This window comes from Gossypium arboreum, chromosome 10, assembly GCF_025698485.1.
Source record: "Gossypium arboreum isolate Shixiya-1 chromosome 10, ASM2569848v2, whole genome shotgun sequence".
Taxonomy (NCBI): domain Eukaryota; kingdom Viridiplantae; phylum Streptophyta; class Magnoliopsida; order Malvales; family Malvaceae; genus Gossypium; species Gossypium arboreum.
In genome coordinates this window covers 12,900,203-12,927,626 of record NC_069079.1, presented here as the reverse complement: position 1 = coordinate 12,927,626, position 27,424 = coordinate 12,900,203, and the positions used below count along the sequence as shown (strand labels likewise).

The window sequence follows — 27,424 nt, the reverse complement described above, 5'->3', positions numbered from 1 at the left end:
ACTTAGACTTTGAATTTGACTGATTTGATTATGAATGTATGACTGCGTTTTAATTGAATTGATTGTGGTTGTATGACTGATATGCTCTTAATATATGTTTAAAAGACTGTTACTGACTATGGCCATTCTGTATACACGTGTGATGATTGAGCATGACTTACACGACATATTGCATAGGTTGGAAATTATGGAACAGAGGAATTATATGAGGATCGTATGGTTGCTTGACGACCGTGGATCCATCGATGGCTATTAAGCCTAATATTTGGATCCATCGATGGCTATTGAGCCTAATATTTGGATCCATCGATGGCTATTGAGCCTAATATTTGATTAGCAGCTTACTGCACTGAAGGTAGTACTGCAACTGGGCTACCATTGATGTGTATCAGATGGGTGTTTCGATATTTATATCCCCACATGATGTGTATCGGGGGACGGAGTTGGTGTGTAGCAATTGGATTATTGGGGTGGGTTGCACAACATTGCATGTATGATATTATTGTGATGTGGGCTTCAGCCCAACTGAGGCTACAATGGGCTAGGCCCAATTGATTCTGTTATGGGCTGTGACGCAAATGATATTGTAACGGGCTTGAGCCCACGTATGCTCTAAAGTAGACTGTACTGTTACTATAATGGGCTCCGGCAAGAATGATTCTGAATTATGTCTATTTACTGACTGTTACTCTAGTAAGGGGATTACACATTGAGTTTTCGTAAACTCACCTCGTTTATTAATTGTGCAGGTAATCCCCAGCGTTAGGTGGATTGGTGTTGCAGAGGGACTCTGAGACGACCACACAACTACACATGTTTTTCTATTTCATTTATTTAGTTAAGAACTTTAGTTTTTGATGTGGGTTGTATTAAGGCCTCTTTATTTTCTTAACCTTTTATTTGGGGAATTTATTTAGTATGCTTAATATCTGTTAGAAGTAGGGCACGGCTTTCCAAAACAACAACTGGTTTTCAAAATATCACGTTTTCGTAACTGTTTAAAAGTAAGCTTCTGTAGCAAGTAAGGTTTTAAGGGAATTAACGTTTCATAAGTTTTAAAATGGCCAGAGGTTTTGAGTAGTAAGAAGGGTTTTCAATGAGAACATGGTTTTCAAAAAACACTTCAATGTGGCATGCCAAATTTGGGCCTAACTTCTAGGCCGGGTTTGGGGTGTTACAACCCCTTCGGCTACTCTATCTTATCATTCTCTTTCTGTTAAATTATTGTTTTCTATGCCAGGAGATAAGATTGCATCTCATCTTTATATTTTCAGTTTAATATGACATGGCTTAATTTTGTTTATTCAAAATACATATGAATCTTGACTTGATTTCATTAGTGATTGTTTCTTGAATATTCTGTACAGATGATTATCTCATTCATTTAGGTTTAAAGCATGTTTACACTTGTGAATGTGTGACCAACAGTTGTAAGGTATTAAATTAACTGTTTAATCTTGGAAGAGGTAATAGTTAATAGACATAAATCTAAATGGTGCATACCATGTTGATTTCAGAAGATAATTATTGTATACATAAACTGTGTAAATGCCTGGGAGGGTGATTTCTAAGTTAGTTTTTTTGCATAGGGATATTCTAATTAACTTAGGGACATAATAGGACTTTAGGAGAAACCAATTTTTTAATTAAAATGAGTTTAATGAATTATGCTATATATTGTACAAGTGAATAAATCCATAAACGAATTTACGATCTACTCATCTTGGGTCTTGGTTGATGTACTATCAGTCTAGTCAGTTACATCTATATCTCTATCATCTAGGAGTCATCCACTCCGATGCCTAAGACAAAGCATCTCCCCAATTGGACTTGAGAGACAACATATTAATCTTTAGATCTGTTTGCTTATTTTTTTATTAAACTATGGAAATTTTTAAGTTCGTCTACTAATACAAGTTGTCTTTTTGTATTACGATCCGACCATGTAATACTGTTTAGTATTAGTTAAACATTAGATAACTAGTTAGCAACATTTGCTTCCATTTTGCTTTTCATGCAAAAGCCATTTAAAGACAATAGTACAAAGTATATTAATTGTAATCAATGAATTTCTTTTATTAATCAATCTGTTCGAAAAAAATACAAATTTACAAATGAATATAATACACTCAGGGCACCAGATCCAACATATTATGCCTTCAGGGTTAGCACTTATGTGCTTTCTCATTTTGTCTGGATGAGTCTCAAGTATCCGAGTCACATTTTGCTAGAGTTTACTAAGGGCTATGAGCTAATAAGCTTAAAATAAATTTAATAAATGAACATACTATGAATAAATATGTTTTGATGCCATGCTCTAAACATTTTTAGCATAAAAAGGATCTTGTGTCTTACTAACTAAGCCAAATGATTAGGTGTATAACAATAAAGGAAAATTATGGATCAATTCATAAGCATATGAGCCATAAAATAGAGTTTTGAGATTTAAATTTATGATTCTGTTGCTAATGCAATATAAGACTTGACTTATATATGGACAAATGAGAAAAATGCTTAAAAGGGGTTATATGCGTTAGTTTAAATACCATGTGAGTACTAATTAAAAGTCTTATATTTGAACTTTGAAATATGATCAATAATGAACCCATTATTTGGAAGTTGAGCCCATGTAATCTGCTAATAAGATTTAATTCCATTAGAATCATTAAAATGTGACAAATTATTTTTGAATCGAACATATCTAAAGGGCTAAACCTTAATAACAAGATAATATAAGTAGATTTATCCTTGTGTAGTTACTAAGCTCATTAAGCCCATGTGTTAGTTGTTTAAACTCGTAGGTTGGACTTGACAAGAAGCTTGTGATTTTGAACTTGGGAGTATCACATCACCATTCAAGAATTTGAAATTGCATTTTGGCATGTGCATATAGACTTAGGCTAGTATAAGAATTTGAAAGTATTTTGGTTTGTGAGATTAAGTGTTATTTGAAATTATTAAGATGTTTTGTGTAGTTCCTAATTTATAAATTGATTTTAGCATATTTGTGTCTTGAGTTTATGCTTAAATGAGTTTTGAAAATGTTTTATAAATGAATTGGAACTTGATAGTGTGTTTTGACAATGTTTGATTGTAGGGCTAGCTAGGTGGTAGGAGTTAGCCATGTAGATGAAAAGCAAACTATTTTGACCTTTTCATGTATGCCAACCTACCATTTGGAAGATAAAAATAGCCATTTGAATGACATCAAGGATGTTCTGAAATATGTAAAAGTGTGTTGTTGCCAAAAGTTCATTTTAAGTAACACTAATTTCCAAACACCTAAGGAATAATTTGATATGATTTGTAAAATGTCTTTGAGCCTTTAAAATTGTTGGAATTTATTCTTACGAGATTTTTATTAAATTATTTTAAAATTGTAGGCAAAGCTTTCCAAATTTTTAAAATTGTTCTAAAAGATTTTATTGAGTGAAAAATTAATTTTTTTAAAAAAAAGAAATTTTCTATAAGCAAATAAAGTGTTAATGTCACATAGCTTATCCATGCCAGTCCTCAGATTAAGAGGTGTTACACATACTTTTCTTTACATGAAGGGATCAAGTTTCTTTGGGCATTTCACATAAAATCATTGTATATTTTTGTTCCAGTAGCTATAAATTTTGATGCTAAAACCCAACCCAACCTGCAACAACAAAATAATAACATTTTCTTGCAATCATACTATTTGGCTGACCCCTTTTGGTGTCATTTGTTGGCATCTCTAGATTAGAAATTGTTTTAATGCAAATTTCATTGAATGTGATAGTGTATTAGAGATAAGCTACAGAATGAGAGATGTTTATCTTCATTCTAACCATGGGATGGCGAGTTCTTTGATGCATAGGCAAACTAAAATTTGCAGATTAGTTAGGTGGATTCCACCTAAGGATGGATGGCATAATGTAACACCCCTAACCCGTTTCCGACGCTGGAATAAGGTTAGAAGGAATTACAGTATAACAGACCTCATTCACATACATATATGCAATCATAATCAAAATCCATTCATATCAAACACTTTGTCCCTTATAAGGTCTTACGAGACCTTAAAACATACTTAGAAGTGGTTCTGGACTAAACCGATAACACTCACAAACTTTGAGAAACTTATAAAATTTTCAAATTCTGAAAGGTTACACGCCCGTGTCAACAGGCCGTGTGCCTCACACGGTTACTACACACACCCATGTCATAGGCCGTGTGAAAACAGGGCATACATACTGACTTGTACCACACGGTCGAGGACACGCCCATGTGCTATGACTGTGGGAAAACTGGGGAGGTTACTGACTTGGGTCACACGGTCGACCACTCACCCATGTGCCAGCCCGTATGCCACACACGGCCAGTGGACACGCCCGTGTTTCTAGGCCGTGCCAAACCTGTAGGGTATACTGACTTTAATTCGAAGGGTACCCCAGGGGACACACGATCATGTAGCATGACCGTGTGGTGCACTTGGCTAAGAAACACGCCCGTTTCTTTGCCCGTTGGTACGTGATATTCGCGACAGGTTTTAAAAACTTATAATTAATCGTTCTTGAAAATTACTATTATCACGATGAAGGCAAGTGTACCTATCGAACAGTAGTATAACTTTAGCAAGACCGGATTGCCGAACCCAAAGGAACCAACAGTACTAGTAATTACTTTCTTTTTATTATCTAGCCTAAAAATTAAGGGATTTGTTTATCTAAACTAATTAACTAAACTAAGGGTGCACAGAGAGAAAGTTGGGGAAAAGCTTTTGGGAAAACTTGATTGATTAAGATAATACCCAAGGAAAAATTCACCTAGACTTCACTTGTTATTTAACTCTAAATCAAATGATTTATTCATTTGATTTGATCGTAGAAATCCCTAAGTTATATTATTATCTCTCTCGAGACTAATAATGTCTAACCCTAGGTTGATTAATTGAAATCTCTTTCTAGTTAACACCCTAGTGTTGCATTAACTCGATCTATGGATTCCCTTATTAGGTTTCACCCTAATCCGGTAAAATCTTGTCACCCTATCTCTAGGCGTGCAATCAACCCCGCTTAATTACGACAAATGTACTTTTAGACAGGGACTTTTGCTCCTCTGAATAAGTGCATTTGCTCATCTGAATAAGTGCATTAACTTGAATCAATATCCTGGAATATTAAAATAAGAATTAAGAACACATAATTAAGAACAAGTCAAATATTTATCATACAATTCAGAAAATAATAACAAGATCCGTATTAGATTTCATTCCTCTTAGGTATTTAAGGGGTTTAGTTCATAATTATGAAAGAAAACATCTCAAAAGAATAAAGATAACAAAACATGAAGAAAACCCAGAACTCCTGAAGGAAAAAAACCCAAAACTCCTGAAGGGAATTGAAAGGAGATCTTCAGTCTTGATGATGAATCCGGCTTTTGAGATGGATCAATCGGCTTTCCTTGAGTAATTCCTTGCCTCCTACTCTCCGCTCCTTTCTAAGTGTCTCCTCAGGTGTTTAAATAGGCTTTCGAATGCCTAAGAGTCCTCAAAAATGGCCTTTTCCGAATAGGACTCAACTTGGGCTCGACAGGGACACGCTCGTGTGACACGTCTGTGTGCGATTGCTTCAGACCATGGTCAAGGCTATTAAATAGGCACGGGCGTGTGTTCTACCTGTGTGAGTCGTGCTTTGATTCTGCCAAATGGACACGGCCGTGTTGATTTCCCATGTTGGCCCATTTTCTCTGTTTTTGGCCCGTTTCTTGCTCTTTTTTGCTCTCATATGCTCACCTAAGTATAAAACATGAAATTAAAGGATTAGGAGCATCGAGTTCACCAAATCTAAGGAGAAATAATCCATAAATGTGCTAAGCATGGGATTAAAATATGTATAAATTACAGTTTATCAAATACCCCCACACTTAAGCGTTTGCTTATCCTCAACCAAAATCCTCAATTCAAAATCAAAATAAATTCTTCTCAACTTATAATCCCTATCGAAAATATCTCAAAATAAACCATAAGTAATCATACATTGAGAATTCAACTAGAAGAACCTCAAATTTTCAAACATTCCAAGTTGAGCATTTTATCACGAAGACATAGGAGTCTCCCCTCATTTAAGTGATTACCTTTGATTCAAAATATCATAAAGTTTAACATCCTCACTAAAGATTCACTCAAATCACTCGGGGTGTTTAAGGACAATAAATGAAGCACTCATTAGTCAATATGAAAAGTTATTACCATAAGCTTGCATGAAAATCAAATCTCCACCACTATATATTAAGATGATACATCGATCAAAAGGTCTTTAGAGGGTTGTAACGTGGCTTTGGTTAGGGGGTGTGGTCAAAAGCTGGAAGAAATGGTTAGAACCGAGATCGAATTAAAAAAAATTACCTAACTAGAAAAATAACTAATCATTAATTGAATACAAGTGAGCTTCTTCTCAGAATATGGAATTAACACTTAAGCTCAAAAAACGACGAATTACTACTAATATATATGTACGTATTGTATTTTATTTTTTTAAGATTATGTCAAATAAAATAGGCTATCTATCAAAAATAAAACATAGCTAAGCAATTTATTCAAATCAAATCTCGACAAAAATAGGGATCAAATTAATTTAAGGGATTTAAACAATAATGGGTTAAGGGTTAATGTTGGGGGTAAATCAATGAATGGGTTGTTAGGCTCAAGGGGGTTCACTAAGTTTAATTGTGAAGGTAGGCTTTTATGGAGTGAATGGGTTAAACCTAAGTTCCTTTATCATCTCAACATGCCAAATCAAATGGTGTGGTCTTGACATGCATAATCAAGCAAGATCTAGTGTCACGGACTTAGGATTCTTGCCTCACAATCCGTGCGGCCTTAGGCAGTTTCTTACTCCAAAAACGCCTAAGTCAGCCTAACTTCCACAAAAGAAGGATTCAACAGAATTCTTCCCAAAACACAACTCAAGCGAAGGCAACTCGAGGCCAAACAATATGAAAGAAGAACGAGACAAGAACAAGCCAAAGAAAATAAGAACACAAGAGAGAGAGAGATTTGAGTGAATGCTCTCAAGATTTCTTATTTCTCAAAACTCAAGTGATTTACAATGAGGGAAGAGGTCTCTTATTTATAGTTGAGCCTCTCCACATCCAACGGTACAAAATCAAGTATATCAATGGCTAAGATTAAAGGCCACCTACCACCAAATCTTTAAGAATATAAAATAATATCTTAAAAGATCATGTTTCCATATTTGTCTAACTTGTAGATGGGCCTTTAATCTCTTCAAGCAGCAGGCCGGTCTGATTGGGCCAAATGACCTTATTAAAAAGCGATAAATCGTACAAGTCCGTCATGGTTGCAAGTTTCCCTTCGCAACCCATGACACTAGAATGACAATTCAATATTGACGCACTCAAAGAAAAAATAAAAGTGAGCATGAAAGAAATAATAGATGCTCTAAAGGCTCAAGATCTCACAAACATTATGGCTTTTTGATGTTTAAACCTGTGATTTTTAACTCAAGATAATACCTAAACTTGGGGAAACAACCTAAAAATTTTTCATTTTCAAGAATCAACTCTTTATGCTTGATTCCTTAGTTCCTTTAAAGTCTGACAATCAATGAATAAATGCCTATGTTTTAGTTCAAGATCTATCAATAAAAATCATAAATTAATCAAAAATGCATTCTAGTAACGATATGAGAAGATTATTTGAGAACAAGACAAAATTCAGGGATTTTTTTATAATGATATAAATATCCCCCTACACTTAAGATGTACATTGTCCTCGATGTACAAAGATATATAATGTGATATAAAGATAATATTAGAAAAGAGAGGGAAAGAACTGAAACTTCCTGAATGTATAATGGAATCCTTGAATTGGAGGTATGGAGAATAATCGGCCAAGGAAATGATAAGATTGGAGGAGGATACTCCGGTGGTGGTAGAGGTTGGGTTCCACAACCACAGTGTCCAGTGAAGAGGTTATCGTGGTGGTCGGGCTAGATATGGCAGTCGTGGAGAACCTTTTCCAGTGGAGTTTCGAGTTCCTAGGTGATGATGAGCTTCGAAGCTCTTTATAACTATGATAACATCAAGAACTCTTTAGGAAATATAAAGAAGCATAATTACTCGTAATGAAATAGCCGAAACTATAAATTATTCAATAAAAATTATAAAACCTAAAGATGAAATAATATTAAAGGAAAATAAAATAAAAAGTACTTAAAGAAGATAAATAAAGATAAAAGTGAAAATAATAAATAATAAATAAAAAGTTCTTAATCATTGTCATTGCCGGATGGTTCGCGAGGTGGTGGTGGCGATGAGATGTGAAGGTGCTGACAAATCTGATGTAGAGTAGCATCAATATGATCAAAGTGCTAAAAACACTGCTGCTCAAATCGAGTAAGGCGCTCAGAGATGTCAGAGTATGAAGTCGCCACATGAACTGGATGATGGATGGGTGGTGGCTGAGACTGTGGGTCCTAGTGCTGTGGAAGGACATCATCAGTAATTTCTTCTGGGTCCTCCTCCTCGACAGACTGGACCAGGCGATACTAGGGAGGGTTAACTCTACGTTGTCGCTCAATCATCCTTATATGAAACATGCTCGAGATGCCTTGTGGGGACATCTGGCCGATAAGGGTGAGGGAGGATGATTGTACTGCTGTGTTGAGGAGCACAAGGTACTGTGCCAATCTAGTCACATAGGGGCCAATAGAGATAATTCTTCTCCTATGCCACTCCGTCTGATGGCGAATGGCGAAGACAATGAAATAGGCAAGGTCGAAGACGTTCCCGTTTGCCATACTCCATAAAAAGTAGGCATCGTGAGTGTTGACAACGCCAGTGCTCTCTCGCCGCCCTGTTAGAGTGTGGACCAAGATGGCGTGTAAGTACCTCAAGGATGGGGCAAGGGCCGATACCTTGGAACGACTAGGGTCGTAGATGGCCGAAACAGGAATGAGGGCCTTCCAGCAGTTGGAGGGAGACAAGTGAATGTGGCGATGGAGTGTGTTAAAATCATCGACGTCCATGAACTCCTCCGTACAGAGCCCCAGAGCAACGCCGAACTCAGGTACGCTCAACTGGTGGACTAAACCACCAAGACGAAACTGGACCATTCCGGGATCATCGAACTCAGTCATAACTACTTGGAGTTGGAAGGTCAAATAGAGTTCGAGTGTGAGCTCGAGGTACGTCGGCTCGATGATATCAAAGAATAGCCCCTTTGGGTCAGTCGTCAGGAGGGCTCAGACTGCGTCAGCCAGTTGGATTTGTTCAAGTGCGGCCCAGTCAATGCAGCGGCCCTTTTCTAAGGGTTGGGCCCATAGTATTTGAAAAAGTTCCTCCTGTGGTCCTGGTGGGAATTGGAGGAATGGGTGCCTGATTTCAGCGGTAGGACCCGAGGATGACGTTGCTCATTTCCTCTTCTTCGAGGGGGTACAGCGGTTTTCTTGCTGCGTGGATCTGACATAGTATCTGAATGAAAACATGAAGTTATAGGAATAAGCCACACGAATGGAAAAACATGCAAGTATGTTAAAACCAATATTTCATGGGAGTTTTCTAACTAAAGGGAAAGTCCACTGAAAAACAACCAAGTCCTAATAGACATATCAAAACATTATTATGAATCTAAATATGAGAATGATGCTAAGGGAAATAACTAGTGGATGCATGCATATGGGAATGATAATATGGGAAATAAATTGAAGTCCATGGCAATACAAGAATGAATGTACCATAATCCATCAACTAGAATAGCAAGAAACAAATAGCATAAGCATGGCTATTATTAGAACTATAAAGATTTAACGGTCAAAATAACACAAGAAAAATCAAATTAATAAACAAAATGAAGAGGAAAGAATGAACAAACACAATGGCTTGGTAGGGAGAGGTGTAACACCCCGTACCCGAGACCGCTGCCGGAGTCGGACACGAGGGGTTAACGGCTTAAACCATTCATTTTCACAGTCCATTTTAAAAATTTCCAGGCAGTTGGCTAACTGCGTCACTGTCACTTTAAAAATCATATCATGAGTTCCAAAACTCAAAAATCAGATTCGTAACTTTTCCCTGAAACTAGACTCATATGTCCATCTACAGATTTTTTTCTAGAATTTTCGGTCAGGTCAATTAGTACAGTTTATTAGTTAAAGTCTCCCCTGTTACAGGGTGCGACTACACTGACCTTCATGCATTACGACCTGGATATCTCCCGGTACAGGGTTTCAATACTGATGCAGTTTGTTTCTATAGAAACTAAACTCAAAAAGGAATCTATACATATATGGCATGACTTCTAAATGTCTCTGGTTAATTTATAATGAATTTCCAAAGTCAGATCAATGGATCCAGAAACCGTTCTGGCCCTGTCTCACGAAAACATTAACATCTCATAATATACTGTTCATATTAACGTTTCGTTACTTTCCTATGAAAATAGATTCATCAAGGTCCGATTACATAATTTATTCACTATTTAATTCCATTCCTACTATTTTTAGTGATTTTTCACATCCACATCACTGCTGCTGCCAGCATCTATTTTTAAGGTAAATTTTACCTATTTCATGATCCTTCATGGATCAACTAGAGTTTGTCATACATATATCAAAAGTGATCATGAATAACCATTCCCATGGCTAACCGTTGCCAACATTTCCTTACCTCTCGATGGATAACATACAAAACGATTATAATGCTATGATCAAAGTATATTTAAGCCATTTTCGCATGGCTATCCAAATTTACACAATACCGAAGGGTTCACGACCAACAACAAAAGGGTGGTCCTATACATGCCATTTCAAAGTTCAACCAAAAGTATACCAAAAGGAGCTTTGATAGTGTGGGCGACTTCGACTTCAAAATCCCGAGTCCGATAGCTGAAGAACCAAAATCTATAAAACAGAGAATCAAAGAAACGGAGTAAGCATTTAATGCTTAGTAAGTTTGAGTCATGAGTTTAGACACAACCAAAGTATAGCATTTATGTAGCTAAACAGATAATTTCATATGCACAAATTCTCAATATCATACTTACTTCACATTACCAACCCTTATATTCATACACAAAGATCAACTTAGCCAAAGGCTGGTAGCTCATTTATCAACTGAGTGAATACTTATTTGTAAGGGCTCAACTAATTCAAAGCACATACGAAACAAACCTCAAGGTTGGGATGTTACAAGCGTATTAACTAAAATTTTTACAGCAAGATCATTCATTCCCGAATCACGTACCTTCGGAATTTAACCGGATATAGCTACTCGTTCAAATGCCTTCGGGACATAGCCCGGTTATAGTAACTCGCACAAATGCCTTCGGGACTTAACCCGGATTTAGTAACTCGCACCAATGCCTTCGGGCGTAGCCCGGAATTAGTAACTCGGACAAATGCCTTTGGATCTTAGTCCGGATATGGTCACTTAGCACAAAGCCTTCGGGACTTAGCCCAAACATCATTCGAATAACCATGCACATTTAACAATAAATCATGACACATTCGTATTTCATTTTCATTAGCAAAACTCAAACACAAGACACTTATCACACTTGCAATTTCGGCTCAATAGCCACACACAAGAGCATGATTTTGATTTGCTTAAAACATGATCTAATCAAATCATAATTTAAGCTCTATTACTCAAGAACTTACCTCGGATGTTGTCGAACGATTTCGATGGCTATTCGACCACTTTTTCCTTCCCTTTATCGGATTTAGATCCCCTTTGCTCTTGAGTTTAATTAAACAAATAAATTGATTTAATCATTTAAGCATCGAAAAGAGGAACACAAGGCACTTAGCCCATATTTATACATTAGACATTAAAGTCACATACATGTGAAATCATGCATCAACTCAACATATTAACCCACACTCCCTTTTAGCCGATTGTCCTAACCAAGATAAAGGCATCAATATGCTTGCCTCTAACCGAATGCATGCAACACTAATCTTCTCATGTGGCCGAGTATGCATGTATATGTTGAGGCCAATTATATGCTTAATACTTTCTACAAGTATGGTTACTTGTATTGATTATATCTCGTTTCGTTTCAAATTCAAAACTCGGCTAATACGCATTTATACACTAGTAATCAAATACTAACATTTTGCATTTCATCTTACTACCATTTCACATCTACTTTCTACCATGGCGAATGCATCAAGACACCATTTACCCTTGCAAGGCATAAATTTCACCATCAAAACTAACAAGCTTATAATCCCATGACCGAAATCTCTAACAACACCAATTAAAATACTTCATGGGTTTGAGGTAAAACCAAGAAAGAAACTCATGAATATCGAGATATAAGCACTAACATTGTTCATCTAGATTTAGCATGACACAACATCCATCACCCTTATATTTTCCATAGCCGAAAACCTTACTCATTCCAAAAATTCAAATCTCAACTTGGTCACAAAAATAACTTGATATCTCACCAACACAACATCAACACCAAGCAAGAATGATGCATCCATGGCCGAGTGTCATTTCCATCACATAGCAAGATTTAGACCATGGGCTAGGTAGAACTCAAGCTAATAACTAAAACATGCATGCATCTCATGGAACATCATCAAACATACCTTAGCCTAGTTACATGCATGGCCGAACCTCTTCAACCTTTCTTCTTCCTTCCTCCTTAAAATTTTCGGCCAAGGATGAACCAAAGGATGAACACTTTTTTTTTTTGTTTTCTTTCCTTCAACTCACGGCAATGGGGGGACAATCACACACATCCTTTCTTTTTTTTTTTTTGTTTCTCATCCTACTAACACTAATATTTTATTGCCCATGCTTTTTATTTTATTAATCCTTACATAATGCATTACCTCAACATGTTTATGACATGTTTTTATATAACATCTTGTCCACCCATGCTCATGGCGGCCACTACATATTAGGGGGAAATTGACATGCAAGTCCCCCTTTGATTACATGCACTATTAGGTCCTTATAGATTAGCTTATCACATTACAAAAATGTCACCCATAAGTCTTTTTGACTAAATTCACATGCAATTTACTAAATCGAAGCCTAAAACTTTCACACATTCATAATCACATATTTTAGACAATAAATATCACATTCAAATAATTTGGTGACTCGGTTTAGCGGTCCCGAAACCGCTTTCCGACTAGGGTCACTTTAGGGCTGTCACAACTCTCCCCCACTTAAGAAATTTTCGTCCCCGAAAATCTTACCGGTAAATAGGTTTGGGTATCGCTCTTTCATAGAGTTCTCGGGTTCCCAAGTAGCTTCTTGCAATTTCTTCCAAAATCGTGAGGTGAATCTCGAATCTCTATCCGACACGATAGAAATAGGTACCCCGTGTAATCTCACAATCTGAGAAACATACAATTCAGCTAGTTTATCCATTGAAAAATCCGTGCGTACGGGGATAAAGTGAGCCGACTTAGTCAGTCTATCCACAACAACCCAAATCGCATCTTTCTTACTTCCGACATCGGCAACCCGGATACGAAATCCATCGTGACTCGATCCCATTTCCATTCGGTACCATGATTGGTTGGAGTAAACCGTAGGCACTTGATGTTCGCCTTTACTTGCGACATATTAAACACTTGAAACAAAATCGAAAATGTCTCGTTTCATACCATGCCACCAAATCTGGCGTCTCGGATCGTTGTACATTTTGTACTCCCGGTGAATTGACATTCGGCTACAATGGGCTTCGTTCGTAATCATCGAAATGAGTTCTGAATTTCTTGGAACACACAACCGACTTCTGAACCTCAAACAATCGTCATCATCAATTTGAAATTCGGATTCCATATTCGGAACACATTTAGCCTGTTTTGCAACCAATTCATCGTTTACTTTCTGAGCTTCACGAATTTGATGAATCAATAATGGTTTGGCCTTTAATTCAGCTACTAACACATTGTCGGGTAGAACAGACAAGTGTACATTCATCGCTCGTAAAGCAAACAGTGATTTCCGGCTTAAGGCGTCCGCAACCACATTAGCCTTTCCCGGGTGGTAATCAATGACAAGCTCATAATCTTTCAACAAATCAAGCCAACGTCTTTGTCGCAGATTTAAGTCTCTTTGAGTCATCAAATATTTGAGACTTTTGTGATCCAAAAATACATGGCACTTCTCACCAAATAAGTAATGTCGCCATATTTTCAAGGCGAATACGATGGCAGCTAATTTGAGATCATGGGTCGGATAATTTTTCTCATGTGGCTTTAATTGTCTTGACGCATAGGCCACAACTCGACCTTCTTGCATCAACACGCAACCTAACCCAAGTAGGGAGGCGTCACTATAGATGACAAACTCTTTGCCTGATTCGGGCTGCACTAAAATTGGGGCTTCAGTCAAATAAGTTTTCAATTGATCAAAACTTTTCTAACATTTTTCCGTCCATTCGAACTTAATATCTTTTTGAAGTAGCTTCGTCATGGGTGTGGCTATCATCGAGAAACCTTTTACAAACTGTTGGTAGTAATCGGCGAGTCCCAAAAAGCTCCGAACCTCAGTAATATTTCTCGGAGGCTTCCAGTTAAGTATGGCTGAAATTTTGCTCGGGTCAACTCGAATACCGATCAGATACCACATGGCCCAAGAAGCTAACCTCTTAACCGAACTCACACTTCTTGAACTTAGCATATAACCGCTTATCCCGTAAAATTTGCAACACTAATCTCAGGTGCTCAGCATGTTCGGTCTCATCTCTTGAATAGACCAAGATGTCGTCAATGAACACAACTACGAACCGGTCCAAATACTGTCTGAAGATCCGATTCATCAAATCCATAAATACCGTAGGGGCATTAGTGAGTCCAAACGGCATCACTAAGAACTCGTAGTGGCCGTATCTCGTTCTGAAAGCAGTTTTGGGTATATCCGAATCTCGAATTCGCAATTGGTAATAACCCGATCTCAAATCTATCTTTGAAAACACTGAGGTTCCCTTCAGTTGATCAAACAAATCATCAATACGCGGTAACGGATATTTATTCTTTATCGTCACTTTATTCAGCTGACGATAGTCAATGCACAACCTCATGGTTCCGTCCTTCTTTTTCACAAACAATACTGGTGCACCCCAAGGTGAGAAACTTGGTCGAGCGAAACCTCTATCCGTCAACTCTTGCAACTGAGCTTTCAACTCTTTTAACTCGGTTAGTGCCATACGATACGGAGTTATCGAAATTGGCGTAGTCCCAGGTACAAGCTCAATACCAAACTCTACTTCCCGAACAGGTGGTAAACCCGGCAATTCTTCAGGAAAAACATCCGGGTATTCACAAACCACCGGCACAGATTCGGGTTTCTTTTCTAATTCTTTATCATCAAGTACATACGCAAGGTATGCTTCGCACCCCTTTCTTACATATTTCTGGGCCAACATTGCTGATATTACAGCTGGCAACCCCTTTAAGTCCGTAGACTCAACTCGGATTATCTCGTTATTTGCGCACTTCAAATCAATAGTCTTGCTTTTGCAATTCACAATCGCATCATGCACGGTCAACCAATCCAAACCAAGAATAACATCAAATTCATCAAACGGCAAAAGCATCAAGTCCGCCGGAAAACAGGAACCTCGAATTACTAGGGGACATTTCTTACACACTTTGTTGACAAGCACGTAACGATCCAAGGGATTTGACACCCGAATTACGAACTCAGTAGACTTAATAGGTAAAGTCTTCCTGGATGCTAAGGTTTCGCATAAATAAGAATGAGTAGAACCAGGGTCAATCAAAGCAATCACATTAGTATCAAAGAGAGTAAAAGTACCGATAATAACATCTGGCGAGGAAGCATCCTCGCGTGCGCGTATAGCATAAGCCCTAGCTGGAGCACGAGCCTCAGATCTGGTCGTAGCATCCCTAGATCCTCTCTGACCACCACTAGCATTGCCCGTATTTCTAGATGGTCTACCCCGAGCAGTGGTAGCACCCGGTTTCCCACTCTGATTTGCATTCTGTTCAGACAACCTTGGGCAATCTTTAATGAAGTGGTCAACTGACCCGCACTTGTAACAGGAGTGGTCATGGAACCTACAACTCCCCGAATGCCATTTACCACAATACTGGCATTCCGCTCTGTCTCGACGGTCATTTCCAACACTGGCGATCGAAGTGACTCGTGTGCTCATAGGGGGTCGATCGCGATCTCGTCTAGAAAGGCCCGTAGTGTCTCTAGATCGGCCTAAGCCATCTCTAAATTTCTTCGATGACTGTGGGAAGGGCTTCCCCGAAGACCTCTTACAAAACTCCCTTGCTCCCATATCAGCTTTTCTTTTCTCCATACTGAGCTCCTCGGCTTTGCAAGCTCGCTCAACAAGTACCACAAATTCTCGGATTTCCAAGATGCCAACATACGCTTTATATCATCATTTAGTCCATCCTCAAACGCGTTTACACATTACGGCTTCGAGGAAATGCATTCTCGTCATGTCTGGCTAAGCCTTACAAATTTTCGTTCATAGTCAGAACCGACATGGAACCTTGTTTGAGTTCAAGAAATTTCTTCCGTTTTGGTCAATGAATCTCGATCGATATACTTCTTTCGAAACTTGGTTTGGAAGAACTCCCAAGTTACTTGCTCTCTAGGCACAACTGAAGTCAACGTATTCCACCAATAGTAGGCAGAATCACGTAGCAAGGAGATAGTACACTTTAGGCACTCATCGGGTATGCAAGATAGCTCATCGAGTACCCGAATAGTGTTGTCCAACCAAAATTTAGCTTGCTCGGCATCATTGCTATCCGTAGCCTTAAATTCAGTAGCCCCGTGTTTTCGGATTCTATCAACTGGGGGCTTATTTGACCTTATTTGGTCAGTTACCGGAGGTATTGTAGGTGCGGGGGTGGTATTTGTCGGGAATGGAGGTTGTGGAACAACCGTATTAGTTCGAATGTATTGGTTGAACCAATCATTCATCACACTATAGAAAGCTTGTCTAGCTTCATCATTTGGATTACTAGCATTAGGTTGAGAGTCCGCCGGCGCTGTCCCTTGTGTGGGAGCAGGCGCTACACTCTCAAGATCATCAACTGCCGCTCGGTCGGGATCGGGATCCATTACTATAAATAAACACATTTGCAAATGTCAGAAATCACCACACTATCAAACAATCACATAAAATGGCATGTATAGCTAGACCCAAACGCATTACGATAGTCCTAGAATCGACTAAACCGTAGCTCTGATACCAATAAAACTGTAACACCCAGGACCCGAGACCACTGCCGGAACCGGACACGAGGGGTTAACGGCTTAAACCATTCATTTTCACAGTCCATTTTAAAAATTTCCAGGCAGTTGGCTAACTGCGTCACTGTCACTTTAAAAATCATATCTTGAGTTCCAAAACTCGAAAATCAGTTTTGTAATTTTTCCCTAAAACGAGACTCATATTTCCATCTACAGATTTTTTTCTAGAATTTTTGGTCAGGCCAATTAGTACAGTTTATTAGTTAAAGTCTCCCCTGTTATAGGGTGTGACTACACTGACCTTCATGCATTACGACCTGGATATCTCCCTGTACAGGGCTTCAATACTGATTCCGTTTGTTTCTATAGAAACTAGACTCAAAAAGGAATCTATACATATATGGCATGACTTCTAAATGTCTCTGGTTAATTTATAATGAATTTCCAAAGTCAGATCAATGGATCCAGAAACCGTTCTGGCCCTGTCTCACGAAAACATTAACATCTCATAATATACTGTTCATATTAACGTTTTGTTACTTTCCTATGAAAATAGATTCATCAAGGTCCGATTACATAATTTATTCACTATTTAATTCCATTCCTACTATTTTTAGTTATTTTTCACATCCACATCACTGCTGCTGCCAGCATCTATTTTTAAGGTAAACTTTACCTATTTCATGATCCTTCATGGATCAACTAGAGTTTGTCATACATATATCAAAAGTGATCATGAATAACCATTCCCATGGCTAACCGTTGCCAACATTTCCTTACCTCTCGACAGATAACATACAAAATGATTATAATGCTATGATCAAAGTATATTTAAGCCATTTTCGCATGGCTATCCAAATTTACACAATACCGAAGGGTTCATGACCAACAACAAAAGGGTGGTCCTATACATGCCATTTCAAAGTTCAACCAAAAGTATACCAAAAGGAGCTTTGATAGTGTGGGCGACTTCGACTTCAAAATCCCGAGTCTGATAGCTGAAGAACCAAAATCTATAAAACAGAGAATCAAAGAAACGGAGTAAGCATTTAATGCTTAGTAAGTTTGAGTCATGAGTTTAGACACAACCAAAGTATAGCATTTATGTAGCTAAACAGATAATTTCATATGCACAAATTCTCAATATCATACTTACTTCACATTACCAACCCTTATATTCATACACAAAGATCAACTTAGCCAAAGGCGGTAGCTCATTTATCAACCGGCGAATACTTATTTGTAAGGGCTCAACTAATTCAAAGCACATACGAAACAAACCTCAAGGTTGGGATGTTACAAGCGTATTAACTAAAATTTTTACAGCAAGATCATTCATTCCCGAATCACGTACCTTCAGAATTTAACCGGATATAGCTACTCGTTCAAATGCCTTTGGGACATAGCCCGGTTATAGTAACTCGCACAAATGCCTTCGGGACTTAACCCGGATTTAGTAACTCGCACCAATGCCTTCAGGCTTAGCCCGGAATTAGTAACTCGGACAAATGCCTTCGGATCTTAGTCCGGATATGGTCACTTAGCACAAAGCCTTCGGGACTTAGCCCGGACATCATTCAAATAACCATGCACATTTAACAATAAATCATGACACATTCGTATTTCATTTTCATTAGCAAAACTCAAACACAAGACACTTATCACACTTGCAATTTTGGCTCAATAGCCACACACAAGAGCATGATTTTGATTTGCTTAAAACATGATCTAATCAAATCATAATTTAAGCTCTATTACTCAAGAACTTACCTCGGATGTTGTCGAACGATTTCGATGGCTATTCGACCACTTTTTCCTTCCCTTTATCGGATTTAGATCCCCTTTGCTCTTGAGCTTAATTAAACAAATAAATTGATTTAATCGTTTGAGCATCGAAAACAGGAACACAAGGCACTTAGCCCATATTTGTACATTAGATATTAAAGTCACATACATGTGAAATCATGCATCAACTCAACATATTAACCCACACTCCCTTTTAGCCGATTGTCCTAACCAAGATAAAGGCATCAATATGCTTGCCTCTAACCGAATGCATGCAACACTAATCTTCTCATGTGGCCGAGTATGCATGTATACGTTGAGGCCAATTATATGCTTAATACTTCCTACAAGAATGGTTACTTGTATTGATTATATCTCGTTTCGTTTCAAATTCAAAACTCGGCTAATACGCATTTATACACTAGTAATCAAATACTAACATTTTGCATTTCATCTTACTACCATTTCACATCTACTTTCTACCATGGCCGAATGCATCAAGACACCATTTACCCTTGCAAGGCATAAATTTCACCATCAAAACTAACAAGCTTATAATCCCATGACCGAAATCTCTAACAACACCAATTAAAATACTTCATGGGTTTGAGGTAAAACCAAGAAAGAAACTCATGAATATCGAGATATAAGCACTAACATTGTTCATCTAGATTTAGCATGACACAACATCCATCACCCTTATATTTACCATAGCCGAAAACCTTACTCATTCCAAAAATTCAAATCTCAACTTGGTCACAAAAATAACTTGATATCTCACCAACACAACATCAACACCAAGCAAGAATGATGCATCCATGGCCGAGTGTCATTTCCATCACATAGCAAGATTTAGACCATGGGCTAGGTAGAACTCAAGCTAATAACTAAAACATGCATGCATCTCATGGAACATCATCAAACATACCTTAGCCTAGTTACATGCATGGCCGAACCTCTTCAACCTTTCTTCTTCCTTCCTCCTTAAAATTTTCGGCCAAGGATGAACCAAAGGATGAACACTTTTTTTTTGTTTTCTTTCCTTCAACTCACGGCAATGGGGGACAATCACACACATCCTTTCTTTTTTTTTTTTGTTTCTCATCCTACTAACACTAATATTTTATTGCCCATGCTCTTTATTTTACTAATCCTTACATAATGCATTACCCCAACATGTTTATGACATGTTTTTAGCCATCACATCTTGTCCACCCATGCTCATGGCCGGCCACTACATATTAGGGGGGGAAAATTGACATGCAAGTCCCCCCTTTTGATTACATGCACTATTAGGTCCTTATAGATTAGCCTATCACATTTCAAAAATGTCACCCATAAGTCCTTTTGACTAAATTCACATGCAATTTACTAAATCGAAGCCTAAAACTTTCACACATTCATAATCACATATTTCAGACAATAAATATCACATTCAAATAATTTGGTGACTCGGTTTAGCGATCCCGAAACCGCTTTTCGACTAGGGTCACTTTAGGGCTGTCACAAGAGGGGTTTGGGACGTCGATGTGATGCTGTGGTCGGCACACAAGTGTGGTAAGGAGGGCGTGGGCAAGAGTTGCGGCGGCTAGGGCTAGGGATTTTGGGGAAGGGGATGATGAATAATAAGGGGTTTATATAGATTTTTGGGCACACGATCATGCCTTATTTCAGCCCGTGTTTATTGTGATTTTTAAAATTGGGCGTGCCTGAAATTCGTCCCACGCCCGTGTTCTTTGGGCGTGTTGATGCACACAGTCGTGTCGTACAGTCGTGTCCTACTTCGTTCACTTCTCCCACACTCGTGTGTATAGGTGCATGCCCGTGTATCAATCTTGAGCATGGGTGGTGGGCACGGACGTGTCGCACGCCCGTGTTAAATTCTTAGTTTCAACCACGGTTTCTAGACACGCCCGTGTTGTTTTGACAGATTGTCCCACGGCCACGTCGCATGACCGTGGCAACTTATCGCATCTCATGTTGGAGAAAAATTTTACCCTGTTTGTACACGACTGTATCGTACGGCCGTGTCTCCGCCCGTGGTGTGAGCACGGCCTAAGGCACGCCCGTATGCCTTGCCGTGTGGATTTGAAAACCTGTGTTTCAATGACTCAGTTAGTGATTAGATGTTAAAAACTAAAATTTTAAAGAATCAATACTGTTAGTGCTCGGGTTGCCTCCCGAGAAGTGCTTATTTATAGCCTATGCTCGATTTACCTCGATTTTGCATAGTCATGGTGATTCGAGGAGTTTATACTTCTCATCCCTGCTATTAATTTTATCAAAATAAGGTTTTAGACGAGTATTATTTACCTTGAATGTATTGAATTTGGGATGAATTACCTCGACTGTGCCGTATGGGAAAATGCTAAGTACCGTAAGAGTGATTTCTCCATCAGGTTCAAAGGTGGCAATACGAGGATCTGTTGCATCTAGTAGAACTTTGTCTCCAACCTTAAGTTGATTTGGTGGAATAATAAGCTCATCAAGGCATGGTTTTGGTTTATGTGTCCACCATTCATCTAGTTTCTTAACTCATATCCTTCGTTCTTCATAGATAGGTCTTTTATTGTTGCTTGAACAAGGCTCATGTGTGCTCTTCGAACATGTTTCCTGTAAAGAAGGTTGCACCACATGGTCAGTATTAATAGGATTATGAGCTTGAAGAGTAACTGAGTCATCACCCAGATGAAGTGTGAGTTCACCTGTACCAACATCAATTATCATTCTAGCAGTTACTAAAAAGGGCCTCCCTAAAATTAAAGGCATGTTACTATCCTCCTTTATGTCTAGAACAACGAAATCAACTGAGAATATAAATTTGTCAATTTTAGCAAGTACATCTTAAATAATACCCCTAGGAAATCTAATTATTTTATTTGCTAATTGAACACTCATCCTAGTTTGTTTGGGTCCCCAAGACCTAGTTGCTTAAACATTTTGTAAGGCATGACATTGATACTAGCCCCTAAATTAGCCAAAGCGTTTTTAACATTTAAGCTACCAATTAAATAAGGAATCGTAAAACTCCCTGGATCTTTCAATTTGTTGGCTAGCTTGTTCTGTAGAATGGCTAAGCAAACTGCATTTAACTCCACATGCGACGCTTCATCTAACTTCTGTTTATTTGCTAAAAGCTCCTTTAAGAATTTGACTGTGTTTGGCATCTGCAAAAGAGCTTCAATAAATGGTAAGTTAATGTGTAATTTCTTTAATAGTTTAAGGAATTTACCAAACTGTTCATCTAAGCGGTCTTTCCTTGTCGCATTAGGGTATGGTACACATGGCTTATACTCTTTACGTACCTTTTTTTGGTCATTATAGTCCACCTCACCTTTACCTTTACTTACAACAGTTTCTTGCCTTGGTTCTGGTTTAGGTGCAACTAACCCTTCCTTATCTTGAATGGTAATCGCATTTAGCTGCTCTCTTGGGTTAGATTTAGTGTTACTCGGTAGGCTACCTTGTGGTCATTCATATATCAATTTAGCAAGCTGGCCTATCTGAGTTTCGAGCCCTTGGATCGATGCTTGTTGATTTTTAAGTGTTGTCTCAGTATTCTGAAAATGAGTTTCTGACATCGAGATGAATTTTGTTAACATCTCCTCATGGTTTGGCTTTTTCTCTTGTTGGTAAGGTGGTTGTTGGAAGCCTGGAGGTGGTGGTGGTCTCTAATTCCCTTGGCCTCCCCATGAGAAATTTGGGTGTTTCCTCCATCCTGCATTGTAAGTGGCTATAGGGATTATTTTGAGGTCGAGAATTATTACCCATATAATTTAATTGCTCGTTTTCCATGTTGTGGCCATAAGATGGGTAGTTTGAATTGCTCGTCCCTCCTCCACTTGCATTGCATTGCATTACTGGGTGAACCTGTAAAGAACCAAGAAAATTGTCAATTTTTCTATTCAAAAGTTCTACCTGATTAGAGAGTATGGTGACTGAATCGATGTTAAAAACAACGGTTGCTTTTGCTGGCTTTGTGCTCATGACTTGCCACTGATAATTATTTAGTGACATCTCTTCTTTAAAATCATAAACATCCTCTGGTGTCTTATTATTGATAGTCCCACTAGCAGCTACATCAACCATTTGTCTAGTCGAAGGATTCAGCCCATTATGAAAAGTTTGAAGCTGTAGCCAGAGTGGTAATCCATGGTGAGGGCACCTTCTCAACAGGTCCTTGTATCCCTCCTGTGCATCATATAGTGTTTCTAAATCCATCTTCATAAAAGAAGAGATATCATTCCTTAATTTAGTCGTTTTAGCTGGCGGAAAATGTTTTAGTAAAAAATTTTCGGTCATTTGTTCCCAAGTAGTGATTGACCCTCGTGGTAATGAGTTCAACCACTATTAGCCTTATTCCTCAGTGAAAAGGGAAATAACTGAAAGCGTATGGCTTCGTCAGAAACACCATTGATTTTAAATGTGTCGCAAAACTCCAGAAAATTTGCCAAGTGATTGTTTGGATCCTCATCCTGCAAACCATCAAAATGAACAAATCATTGTATCATTTGAATCATGTTTGGTTTCAGTTCAAAATTATTTGCAGCAATAACAGGCCTAACTATACTTGACTTAGTTCCTGTTAAATTTGGTTTAGCAGAATCATACATAATGCATAGAGCATGATTCTGATTTACTGGATCAGCGGCAATCGCAGGAGGTAGCGGATTTTCCTGATTTTCAGCCATCTCCTCGGTTGTGGTTTGAATATCGTCCTCTTGCTCTCCCTCTGTGTATCTTAAGTTATACGTCATATTCGTGACAGGTTTTAAATATTTATAATAAGTCGTTCTTGAAACTAACTATTATCACGATGAAGGAAAGTGTACCTATCGAACAGTAGTATAGTTTTAGTATAGTTTTAGCAAGACCAAATTGTCGAACCCAAAGGAACTAAAAGTACTACTAATGACTGTCTTTTTATTATCTAGCCTAAGAATGATGGGGTTTGTTTTAACTAACTAATTAACTAAACTAAGAAATCACAAAAAAATAGAATTGGGGAATTACTTTTGGAAAAACGATTGAATTAAGACAATACCTAAGGAAAAATCCACCTAGACTTCACTTGTTATTTGACTCTGAATTGGACGATTTATTCATTTGACTTGACCCGTAAAAATCCCTAAGTTATATTATTATCCCTCTCGAGACTAACAACGTCTAACCCTAGGTTGAATAATTGAAATCTCTTTCTAATTAACTCCCTAGGGTTGCATTAACTCGATCTATGGATCCCCTTATTTCACCCTAATCCGGTGAAATCTTGCCACCCTATCTCTAGGCGCACAACCAACTCCGCTTAATTATGACAAATGTACTCTTAGACAGGGTCTATTCCACCTCTGAATAAGAGCTTTACTTGATTCAATATCCTGGAATATCAAAACAAGAATTAAGAACACATAATTAAGAACAAGTCAAATATTTATCATACAATTCAGATAATAATAACAAGATATATTTTAGGTTTCATTCCCCTTAGGTATTTAGGGGTTTTATTTCATCACTAAAAAGGTAAACACCTCAGAAGAATAATGAATACAAAACATAAAGAAAAACCCAAAACTCCTGAAGGGAAATTGAGGGGAGATCTTCAGTCTTGAAGATGAATCCGGCTTCTGAGATGGATCAATCGACTTTCCTTGAGTAGTTCCCTGCCTCCTTCCCTTCGTGACTCTTTTCCTCCTCCTCCAGAGTGTATTTATAGGCTTTGGAATGCCTAAGAACCCTCAAAATTGGCCTTTTCTGAATTGGACTAAACTTGGGCTCGATAGGGACACACTCGTGTGCGATTACTCTAGGCGGTGGTCAAGCCTATTAAAGAGGCACGGGCGTGTGGTCCACCCGTGTGAGTGGTGCTTCGATTCTGCCAAATTGACACGGTAGTGTGGTCTGCCCCGTGTGAGGAGGTCCAGGCTGTGTTGATTTCGTACATTGGCCCATTTTCTCTATTTTTGGCGCGTTTCTCGTTCCTTTCACTGTAACACCCCAAGCCTGGCCCAGACGTTACGGTCGAATCTGATGTGCCACATTGAATTTAAAAATCCACGTTTTGTTTTAGCGCTTTAAAACCAACTTTTATTAAGCTTAATCAAGTGAATGGAAGCTGGGCACCAGGTAGGAATCTGTAACAGAGGAGGTGAGCCATGAAGGCTGCTTAAGTACCAAGCTCTTTGATTGGATCCAATCCTAGACATGCCCAAAACCATTTCCACACTTGGTTATAGTAAGTTGAAATTTCTTTGAGTAGATATCTTTGATAACTCGAATAATCGTGATGTTGTGTTACTTTGAAAACAAGTATCGTTTTGAAAATGCGTCCTAAGTCTAGCCCATTTAAATTATTATCAACTAGAATAAAATTATTAGAAATAAAATAATTCCAGAAAAGAAAGAAAATAATAAAGTTAAAATGGCCTTATTACAACCCAAAAGTAAGTAATAAATAAGATAAACTAAAGAAAACCAATCACTTATTTCGAAAGCCCAAAAATGATCCTCGTGGCCACTCTGAATCCCCTCCGGCTCCAAGTCCCCAAATTAAGGCTCACCTGCAAGGTTAAGGAAGGGGTGAGTTTGGAAACTCAGTGTGCAACAAGCCCCTTCAGAGCCCAAAACAATTTCAGCCTGCTGGGCCTAAGCCCAAATTCAATCTCAACATATACTGGGCCGAAGCCTTTACATTATTCATATCACTGGGCCAAAGCCTTTACTGTAACACTATGGCCCATAGGCCCATTTCAATAATACATACAATATAAATGAACATATGCAGGCCCATTTGGGGAGACTACTCAACCCACCAACCGCTACTCTCCACCTGTACCAACCAAGCTCTCCATGTGGGGAATAACTCAACCCACCCAACCAAACTCTCCACTGGCAGCATAGCTGCTTTATCATATAACTGGAGGCCTAGCCTCTTTTATTAATTGGGGCAAAAGCTGTAACACCCCAAACCCGGCCCAAACGTTATGGCCGAATCTGACGTGCCACATTGGAGTTGAAAAGCCACGTTCCATTTCAGTGTTTTAAAAACCATATATTTTGTTGGGTTAACAAAGTGAAGGAAGCTGGGCACCAGGTAGGAATCCGAGACAGAGGAGGTGAGCCATGAAGGCTGCTTAAGTACCATGCTCTTCGATTGGACCCAATCCTAGACATGCCCACAACCATTGCTACACTTTGTTATATCGAGTTTAAATTTGTTTAAGTGGACGTCTTTGATAAATCGATTAATCGTGGCATTGAGATATTTTGAAATCAAGTATCGTTTTGAAAGCACGTCCTAAGTCTAGCCCATTTGAATAATTATTAACCAGGTTTAAAGTTATTAAAAATAAAATAATCCCAAAAAGAAATAAAAGAAAAGTTAAAATGGCCTTATTACATTCCAAAAATAAATAATAATTAAAGGAAATTTAATGAAAACCAATGCTTATTTAAAAGCCCAAAGGCGATCACCGTGGCCACTCTGAATCCCCTCCGGCTCCAAGTCCCCACATCAAGGCTCACCTGGAAGGTTAAGGAAAGGGGGTGTGTTTGGAAACTCAGTGTGCAACAAGCCCCTTTCAAAGCCCAAAACAATATCAGCCTGTTGGGCCTAAGCCCAAATCCAACCTCAACATATAATGGGCCATAGCCTTTTCATATCTCATATTTCATAACACTGGGCCGAAGCCTTTTACTGTAAACGGTATGGCCCATAGGCCCATTTCAATATCACATGTATCGTCAACGAAAGAATGAATGCAAGCCCATTTGGGGAGAGTACTCGACCCACCATCCGTTACTCTCCACCCGTACCAACCAACACACCATGTGGGGAATCACTCAACCCACCCAACCATAACTCTCCACTGGCAGCATAGCTGCTTTATCATATAACTAGAGGCCTAGCCTCTTTTAATAACTAGGGCAAAGCCCTTTTAATAACTGGGGACCCAACCCAATGCATTTATGAATACATCATGTGCATATCATACATATCATGTGCATACCATACATATCATGTGCATATCATATCAATCATGTATATCAAAATCCCATGCATCAAATTCATAATTAAACCCTAGGGGTATAATGGTCATTTTTACCTAGGGGCAAAACGGTCTTTTTCATATTATAAGGGTAATTCTATAATTCTACCAAAAATTAGGGTTTTCCATGTTCATTAACGGTTACTAACAATTCATGTGTGCAAACAGTGATTCTGGCCCATTTTTAGCGAAATTGAGTTATTGGGCCAAAAACCTTAATGGGCCCTACTTAGTCGATTTTTTCATCTAGGCCCATTTAGCCTATATTCCATGATGGTCTTATCAGTCTCAATGCGCAATTTAACAAGTTTTCATATTCTACCAATTTTACCCAAATGGGCTCGAAAGCCCATTGGGCCCTACTCCAGCCCCTCGAGGCCCAACTTATCGAG

The 27,424-nt window shown here is 38.4% G+C and overlaps 1 non-coding gene across 1 annotated transcript; it reads left to right on the top strand.

Annotated features, from left to right (window-relative positions):
* Nucleotides 1–23,134: 23,134 nt before the first annotated feature.
* On the top strand, nt 23,135–23,241 carry LOC128283380 (small nucleolar RNA R71). The gene has a single exon (XR_008273721.1). It is a non-coding gene; the product is annotated as a small nucleolar RNA R71 (small nucleolar RNA).
* The last annotated feature ends 4,183 nt before the right edge of the window (nt 23,242–27,424 follow it).